At 39.5% G+C, this 9,031-nt stretch overlaps 1 long non-coding RNA gene across 1 annotated transcript; it reads right to left on the reverse strand.

Moving 5' to 3' along the window:
* Nucleotides 1–745: 745 nt before the first annotated feature.
* LOC139761139 (uncharacterized) lies at nt 746–5,958 on the reverse strand. The gene is made up of 3 exons (XR_011715464.1): nt 5,857–5,958; nt 4,361–4,654; nt 746–3,207 (listed from the first exon to the last, which is right to left on the reverse strand). It is a non-coding gene; the product is annotated as an uncharacterized lncRNA (long non-coding RNA).
* Nucleotides 5,959–9,031: the final 3,073 nt, after the last annotated feature.

Here is a 9,031-nt window from a genome sequence, read left to right on the forward strand (position 1 = left end):
CACGAGCAGGAGAGAGAGAGAAAGCAACTCGGTGGCAATGAGAGTAAAGCTCAAATTGTATAGTTAGAAGGGGAGTGGACAGAGAGGACCATATCTAACTGACCTAGGTACAAATTGTGAAAGAAACCCCAGATGGGAATATGGTTCTTCAGACAAGGAGCTTTAGAGGCTATTTTGAATAGAAATACAACTAGGACCTGACCAGAATCCCAGGTTGTTGCAACGAGACTTACCTATTTCAGCAATAAAGAGTATATACAAGACTCATGATTAAATCAATACCAAGAAAATTCTGAAAGAATGTAAAACCAAAAGAGATTCCAGAGAGAGAAATAGAAAGGAGTTCTAACTTTATGAACTGAAGATGACTAGATCTTGTTAACAAGACTAAGAGATATCATCCAGGTCTGATTAAGCAAGGAAAAAGTATAGACAAACAAAATAAGTAAGTGAAGAAAACTGATTTTCAAAAGAAGTTAAAGAAAAGAGTCAAGTCATGACCATAACACTGAAAAGAATACATAGTAGAGAGAACAAAAGAAACAAAGCAAGAGGATGGTAGGAGTTAAAGCAGAACCTGAAGGAGCACCACAAATGACGAGATATGATGGAAAGGGAGATACATCAACTATGGTGCCATGCAACCGAGAAGAAAACTGGAGGAAAAAAAATTAAAAATGCTAGAACTTGTAAAATACTTTCAAAATATCAAGGGTCAAGAAATAATACACTCCAAAATTCCTATCAGAGGATTTTTTTTTTTTTTTTTTTTTTTTTTTTTATACTTTGTCGCTGTCTCCCGCGTTTGCGAGGTAGCGCGAGGAAACAGACGAAAGAAATGGCCCAACCCCCATACACACGTACATACACACGTCCACACACGCAAATATACATACCTACACAGCTTTCCATGGTTTACCCCAGACGCTTCACATGCCTTGATTCAATCCACTGACAGCACGTCAACCCCTGTATACCACATCGCTCCAATTCACTCTATTCCTTGCCCTCCTTTCACCCTCCTGCATGTTCAGGCCCCGATCACACAAAATCTTTTTCACTCCATCTTTCCACCTCCAATTTGGTCTCCCTCTTCTCCTCGTTCCCTCCACCTCCGACACATATATCCTCTTGGTCAATCTTTCCTCACTCATTCTCTCCATGTGCCCAAACCATTTCAAAACACCCTCTTCTGCTCTCTCAACCACGCTCTTTTTATTTCCACACATCTCTCTTACCCTTACGTTACTTACTCGATCAAACCACCTCACACCACACATTGTCCTCAAACATCTCATTTCCAGCACATCCATCCTCCTGCGCACAACTCTATCCATAGCCCACGCCTCGCAACCATACAACATTGTTGGAACCACTATTCCTTCAAACATACCCATTTTTGCTTTCCGAGATAATGTTCTCGACTTCCACACATTTTTCAAGGCTCCCAAAATTTTCGCCCCCTCCCCCACCCTATGATCCACTTCCGCTTCCATGGTTCCATCCGCTGACAGATCCACTCCCAGATATCTAAAACACTTCACTTCCTCCAGTTTTTCTCCATTCAAACTCACCTCCCAATTGACTTGACCCTCAACCCTACTGTACCTAATAACCTTGCTCTTATTCACATTTACTCTTAACTTTCTTCTTCCACACACTTTACCAAACTCAGTCACCAGCTTCTGCAGTTTCTCACATGAATCAGCCACCAGCGCTGTATCATCAGCGAACAACAACTGACTCACTTCCCAAGCTCTCTCATCCCCAACAGACTTCATACTTGCCCCTCTTTCCAGGACTCTTGCATTTACCTCCCTAACAACCCCATCCATAAACAAATTAAACAACCATGGAGGATATGTTGGAAAAAATACCTCCAAACTACGAGATTCAAGGTACCGAAGAAAATAAAAATTAAGAAAAGATAAAATACTGAAACAGAAACCAAAGCTACTTTGAAACAGTTGATTCAGTGCATGTTTCCAAGAAGATGGAAAAGTGCTCATTCTGAGATGGAGATTAAACAAATGAGCAAACACAGGCACAAGAACAAACTCACGAGGCAAACTTTTCTAAAATTTGAAGAGAGACATCACCTGGGTTATTTCTTTTACTCATTTCTGGACATAGGAGTGCCTTGGACTTTGTGATAAGAGAACGTAAGAAAATTCACATGGTGAGAAAGAGATACATCTATGGGAGACAAAATGGTACAGCAGAGAGCTGAAGAGTTTGGCTTTATCAGAATGAAATACAGATACACTGCCATCGAGATAGGAAAAGAGAAGGAAAGAATGATTTGAATAGGTTGTCCGAGATAATTTTGACAATGGGCTACAGGGATCTGTGAGTATGAGAAGAAAGCAACAGAAGACTTACATTTATTCCACACATAAGGCTGAACAAGTCAGATGATGGGAGAATACCCACTGATAATGTGCCTAGTTCCTGATTGGTATGAATCTAAAGCATAACAAATTAAACAATAAAACAAGAATGACGACCGATTGAAGGAACAATAGATGTACATGTCTATACTCACAGCAATAACCTTTGCCATGCATTCTGATCAAAAAAAGCATCATGTGAGGTAATGCCATGGTCATTCTAACCACAGTAGAAAAAAAAAAATTACACGTAGGTCTACCGAGTGTGCCTACTGTGCCATAATCGGTGCTCGCAGAGGGAAACGGGAGGATGTACCAAGACAAGAAACAATTATACAAGTGTCATCAGATCTCAATCTCTGAAATTGTAATCATACTGAAGTATAATGTAAGTATTCCACAAGAATTCCAGAAGAATCTTTAAGTAAGAACAAATGATACTGAACAATCATTACTAGTGGTAGTACTCAGCAATGAAATTTTCTACTTTCCTCATGAGAGGTCCCGCCAAAAAATGCAAAAGTGAATATAGTACGCAAGTATGCTGTAAACAAATATTATATATGGGCCAAACACATAAATTTATGTCCAACAGTAAGAATTCCTCTCATAATGACTGCCAGTCCTCTAGTGCTACTGTATAACACTATCATAAATCATTCAGATAGAAATTATATCACAAAAAGTTTCAAGAATTTTACCAACCAGAATGAGCTGATCTACACCTTACCCTGGCTTAAGTAATGATCTTGCCATACTAATGTACAGTGCTTTGTACTGTATCTTATTCTTGCCAAACTGGATAAGAAGCAAAGTCCTGCAAAAACAAAAATGACTGCTTAAGAATTATTTGGAGTTGGATGACTAATGTACTAGGAATCATTGGGAGTTGGATGACCAATATATTAAGAATTATTGGGAGTTCGATGATTAGTGCACAAATCATATACATATCCTTAAAAATGAGAAAGGTAAGAGAAATATATGGTTCGCAAATTATGAAATGGAAAAGTCTTACAGTCAAACTTTCAATCAATGTATGTTGTCTGCTAACTGCTGTACACCGGAGAAGCACCATGTCACAATACTTCCACACTTCTATATATTCTCCTTTTGAGCTCTCCACCAAATTTAGCATCCCATTACCGGAACTAATTCTGAATCTCATCATTCAAATGCACTTTCTTCCCATGAGTACTTTTCCTGTAAATATTATTCCTCCAAGTTTATACAACTTCTGTCATACCCAATTCTACAGATACAACCAATCTTTATGCAATTACATCTCTCAAGTTTAGCCTCCTTAACTCTGTCTTTTCTTCACACTATAATACTTCCCAAAAAGAATGACTTTAGTCAGCATTTTACTAGCAATCCCTCCACCCAAAACCCAAGTCTTGCTAACATGCTCAATACAAGCAGGCAAAGTTACATTTTCCTTCTTCAAAGAATCTATGCTGCCACAATTTATCTTAATTGCAGATTCTAATGTAAATGGATGTAACAGCAAAAATAAGCAGATCTAACACATGTAACACAATCATATTTCTAAACTTCAATGTATGTACAAAAATGCAGAATGGCAAAGAATAAAGAAAATCTTGTCCATAATGAAGATAAAATTAATGAAAGGAAAAAGATGAATGAAAAATTATATAAAAAGAAAATGGTGTGAATAAGGGAAAAACATATATGAAAAATCAATGGCAATTCTAACAGGAGATAAACTCTGTAGAAAAATAGCTTGCTTTATCAAACAATATCTAATGTGAAGGTATCAATAAATATCTTCAGCCATTTTATGCACCTGATCCACAGGAAAATTTAATAAATATCTTTAGCCATTTTATGCACCTGATCCACAGGAAAATGAGAATGGATATAATTTCTATAAAATACTCAAGATTCACAATTGCTAAAGAAAGGGGGTCACTTAATTGATTTCCCCTACTGCACTGCTTTCAACTTACTTGACAGAAATGTTAATCTTGAAAAGGCAGCATACATTATCTACACCTGCTGCTCTCCCTGTTGTACCTGCTGGTCTGGCATAACCTCTTCCTCACCAACTTCTATATTAACGTTGATCTCTAACCTCAGATGGATATTGGTAACCATAAATCCAATGGCAATAAGTAATGGCAGGCGGATCCGTGAGGCCCAAGCCAGCTTGAACAAGAAAGCAAGCGTAGGTGGTAGACCTCGAGAACCCCCGACTAACACTGATGTTAGATCACGTAACATTCTGTTCTCACCAACCTGTCCTGCAAAACAGAAATAAATATTCAATAAAAATCATCATAATCAAGGAATGCAACATGTACACCATACATACATATCTACTGATGCATTCACATATGTAACATAGTTGGTCAAGTGACCCTACGACCCCTTTTATGAGGCTTTTGCAACACTGAGGCAGCACCACATGACAGCATGCAACACTGATAAGACTTGTACCTTAAAACATATCCATCTATGCCTTAACAGACACAAACCTCTCCCTCTAAATACTCCTTAATACAATCAGTAACTTAGCCTAGTCTTTCACCCCAAGACTTAATTCAGTTGCCATGGTCTATCCATTGCCACAACTAATCCTAAGTGTCTAAAACACTCCACTTCAAGGTTCTAACCATTCGAACTTGAACTCGAACCATCCCATCTCAACCCTCTCCTGCATATCGGTCTTACATATTCTTCATATCTATTCTCAACTTTCCCCTTTCACACTCTCTCACAAACTCTGTCTCCATTTTCAATGTTTCTCTCTAAATTCTCCCACCAGAGATGTCATTAGCAAGTATTAACCGAGTCAACTCCCATGCCTCAAGTCCTAGTGCACTACAGACCTGCCCCTCACTCGTTATATCTTCATCTCTCAGATAGATTGGGGTTAGGCTTATCTGATGGCAAAATTGGTAAGAAAGACGTCAATCCCCAGGGACGTTGTCGTGGCCAAGACGACGATAGACTTTCCGTGGACCACATTATCACACAAGCCCTAATCTTATCTTGTTAGCTTACAATAAAAGCCAATAACATGATGCTTCACCAAAACATCAGTATTACAGTGAAGACCTGGTATCTTCTCTACATGCAATCAATTCCCGTAAGATTTCATTCTGTGGTTACAAGACAATCATGTACTATTACGTAAACACCCGGAAGTAACAGAACTAAAAAAAAAAAAGCATGAAAACAAGTAATACCATCTTGTTTATTCTAATAATATGCAAGATCTAAGAGATTTAAATGAGTATCAAAAATCTGATCAAATCATAACAGAAAATAACGTATGATTTCCTCCGGTGGTGAAGAGACTAACAAACAAGTCATTTCTAAACTTTGTATCTAAAACCTTTTCAAACACTCTCACTTAATAAACCAGGTCGTGCTACTTATCATCATCTCTGCCAGTAGATTAATCAACCGGTATTGGCATAACAGGACAGTAATTACTTACATTCAAACAGCTGCCAAGGTACTGCTGTGCGTGGTCGGTTACTCTAACAAAATGTCTACTGTATGCATCCGCATTGAACTGAACGTCCAATCCGGATTCACGAACGATGATCCGGATGTATATGGGAGGTGGCGGAGGGATATATATATATATATATAAATGGACACTTGACAGCCTATACAAAGGGGAAAAATTAAGGGAAAAATACATTAGTGGTGTGGGCATTTTTTCTAAATTCCTTTTCAGTTATTGGTCTATTGGGAGGGCAAAATACAAGCGAGATCCTTAGGTACAAACCTGTCCGGATTCTTTAACGAGCCAACTGCTCATTATCATCATCATTACCAATTGTAGGAGTAGCCTTAATCCATTTTGACAATATCTGTCAACCCAAAACAGGGATTAGTAGCTTAAACGTCAACACCTATGCCATATACGTAGTAAGGTTTTAGTCGTACATTTGAACATTTGTCGATATTTATTCGTAATTAGTATAATAGTCGTTTTACTATCAGTAATCACTGTTGACGAAACCAACAAGTTATTACATTTTTTTTTTGAGGGGTCTACCATAGAATGATGCTAATGAATAAACAATGAAATGTGTGAAATAACTTTGTATAACGCTGGTCATGAAAGGAAAATAAAATACCCCAACCATCGAAAAAATGAACTGATACATCAGTTGAATTTTGACCAATACTAGGATTTAATGAGCTGAAGGGGTTACTGTGAGGCGAGGTGGGGTGCCCCGGGGTCAACAACCCCGTCGGCACCCAACCCCCTATTAATGCTGTAGGGGAGTGGGGGTAAGTATTCTTAGAGCCCCCCCCCCCCTCTCTCTCTCTCTCTCTCTCCTTTTTTGGCATTTTGAAGTACTTTCTCCACACAAGATCCTATAGCAGGGCGATGACAGGCTCAAAAACAAGGCGAAATATATGTGGTATATATATATATATATATATATATATATATATATATATATATATATATATATATATATATATTTTTTTTTTTTTTTTTTTTTTTTTTTTTCCAAAAGAAGGAACAGAGAAGAGGGCCAGGTGAGGATATTTCCTCAAAGGCCCAGTCCTCTGTTCTTAACGCTACCTCGCTGTCGCGGGAAATGGCGGATAGTATAAAAAAAAAAAAAAAAAAAAAAAATATATATATATATATATATATATATATATATATATATATATATATATATATATTTTTTTTTTTATACTTTGTCGGTCTCCCGCGTTTGCGAGGTATATATATATATATATATATATATATATATATATATATATATATATATATATATATATTTTTTTTTTATACTTTGTCGCTGTCTCCCGCGTTTGCGAGGTAGCGCAAGGAAACAGACGAAAGAAATGGCCCCCCCCCCCCATACACATGTACATACACACGTCCACACACGCAAATATACATACCTACACAGCTTTCCATGGTTTACCCCGGACGCTTCACATGCCTTGATTCAATCCACTGACAGCACGTCAACCCCTGTATACCACATCGCTCCAATTCACTCTATTCCTTGCCCTCCTTTCACCCTCCTGCGTGTTCAGGCCCCGATCACACAAAATCCTTTTCACTCCATCTTTCCACCTCCAATTTGGTCTCCCTCTTCTCCTCGTTCCCTCCACCTCCGACACATATCCTCTTGGTCAATCTTTCCTCACTCATTCTCTCCATGTGCCCAAACCATTTCAAAACACCCTCTTCTGCTCTCTCAACCACGCTCTTTTTATTTCCACACATCTCTCTTACCCTTACGTTACTTACTCGATCAAACCACCTCACACCACACATTGTCCTCAAACATCTCATTTCCAGCACATCCATCCTCCTGCGCACAACTCTATCCATAGCCCACGCCTCGCAACCATACAACATTGTTGGAACTACTATTCCTTCAAACATACCCATTTTTGCTTTCCGGGATAATGTTCTCGACTTCCACACGTTTTTCAAGGGTCCCAAAATTTTCGCCCCCTCCCCCACCCTATGATCCACTTCCGCTTCCATGGTTCCATCCGCTGACAGATCCACTCCCAGATATCTAAAACACTTCACTTCCTCCAGTTTTTCACCATTCAAACTCACCTCCCAATTGACTTGACCCTCAACCCTACTGTACCTAATAACCTTGCTCTTATTCACATTTACTCTTAACTTTCTTCTTCCACACACTTTACCAAACTCCGTCACCAGCTTCTGCAGTTTCTCACATGAATCCGCCACCAGCGCTGTATCATCAGCGAACAACAACTGACTCACTTCCCAAGCTCTCTCATCCCCAACAGACTTCATACTTGCCCCTCTTTCCAAAACTCTTGCATTTACCTCCCTAACAACCCCATCCATAAACAAATTAAACAACCATGGAGACATCACAAAATATATATATATATTTTGCTTTGTCGCTGTCTCCCGCGTTTGCGAGGTAGCGCAAGGAAACAGACGAAAGAAATGGCCCAACCCACCCCCATACACATGTGTATACATACGTCCACACACGCAAATATACATACCTACACAGCTTTCCATGTTTTACCCCAGACGCTTCACATGTCCTGATTCAATCCACTGACAGCACGTCAACCCCGGTATACCACATCGATCCAATTCACTCTATTCCTTGCCCTCCTTTCACCCTCCTGCATGTTCAGGCCCCGATCACACAAAATCTTTTTCACTCCACCTTTCCACCTCCAATTTGGTCTCCCACTTCTCCTCGTTCCCTCCACCTCCGACACATATATCCTCTTCGTCAATCTTTCCTCACTCATTCTCTCCATGTGCCCAAACCATTTCAAAACACCCTCTTCTGCTCTCTCAACCACGCTCTTTTTATTTCCACACATCTCTCTTACCCTTACGTTACTTACTCGATCAAACCACCTCACACCACACATTGTCCTCAAACATCTCATTTCCAGCACATCCATCCTCCTGCGCACAACTCTATCCATAGCCCACGCCTCGCAACCATACAACATTGTTGGAACCACTATTCCTTCAAACATACCCATTTCTGCTTTCCGAGATAATGTTCTCGACTTCCACACATTCTTCAAGGCTCCCAGGATTTTCGCCCCCTCCCCCACCCTATGAACCACTTCCGCTTCCATGGTTCCATCCGCTGCCAGATCCACTCCCA

This window comes from Panulirus ornatus, chromosome 39 (genome assembly GCF_036320965.1).
Source record: "Panulirus ornatus isolate Po-2019 chromosome 39, ASM3632096v1, whole genome shotgun sequence".
In the NCBI taxonomy this organism is placed as follows: Eukaryota; Metazoa; Arthropoda; class Malacostraca; order Decapoda; family Palinuridae; genus Panulirus; species Panulirus ornatus.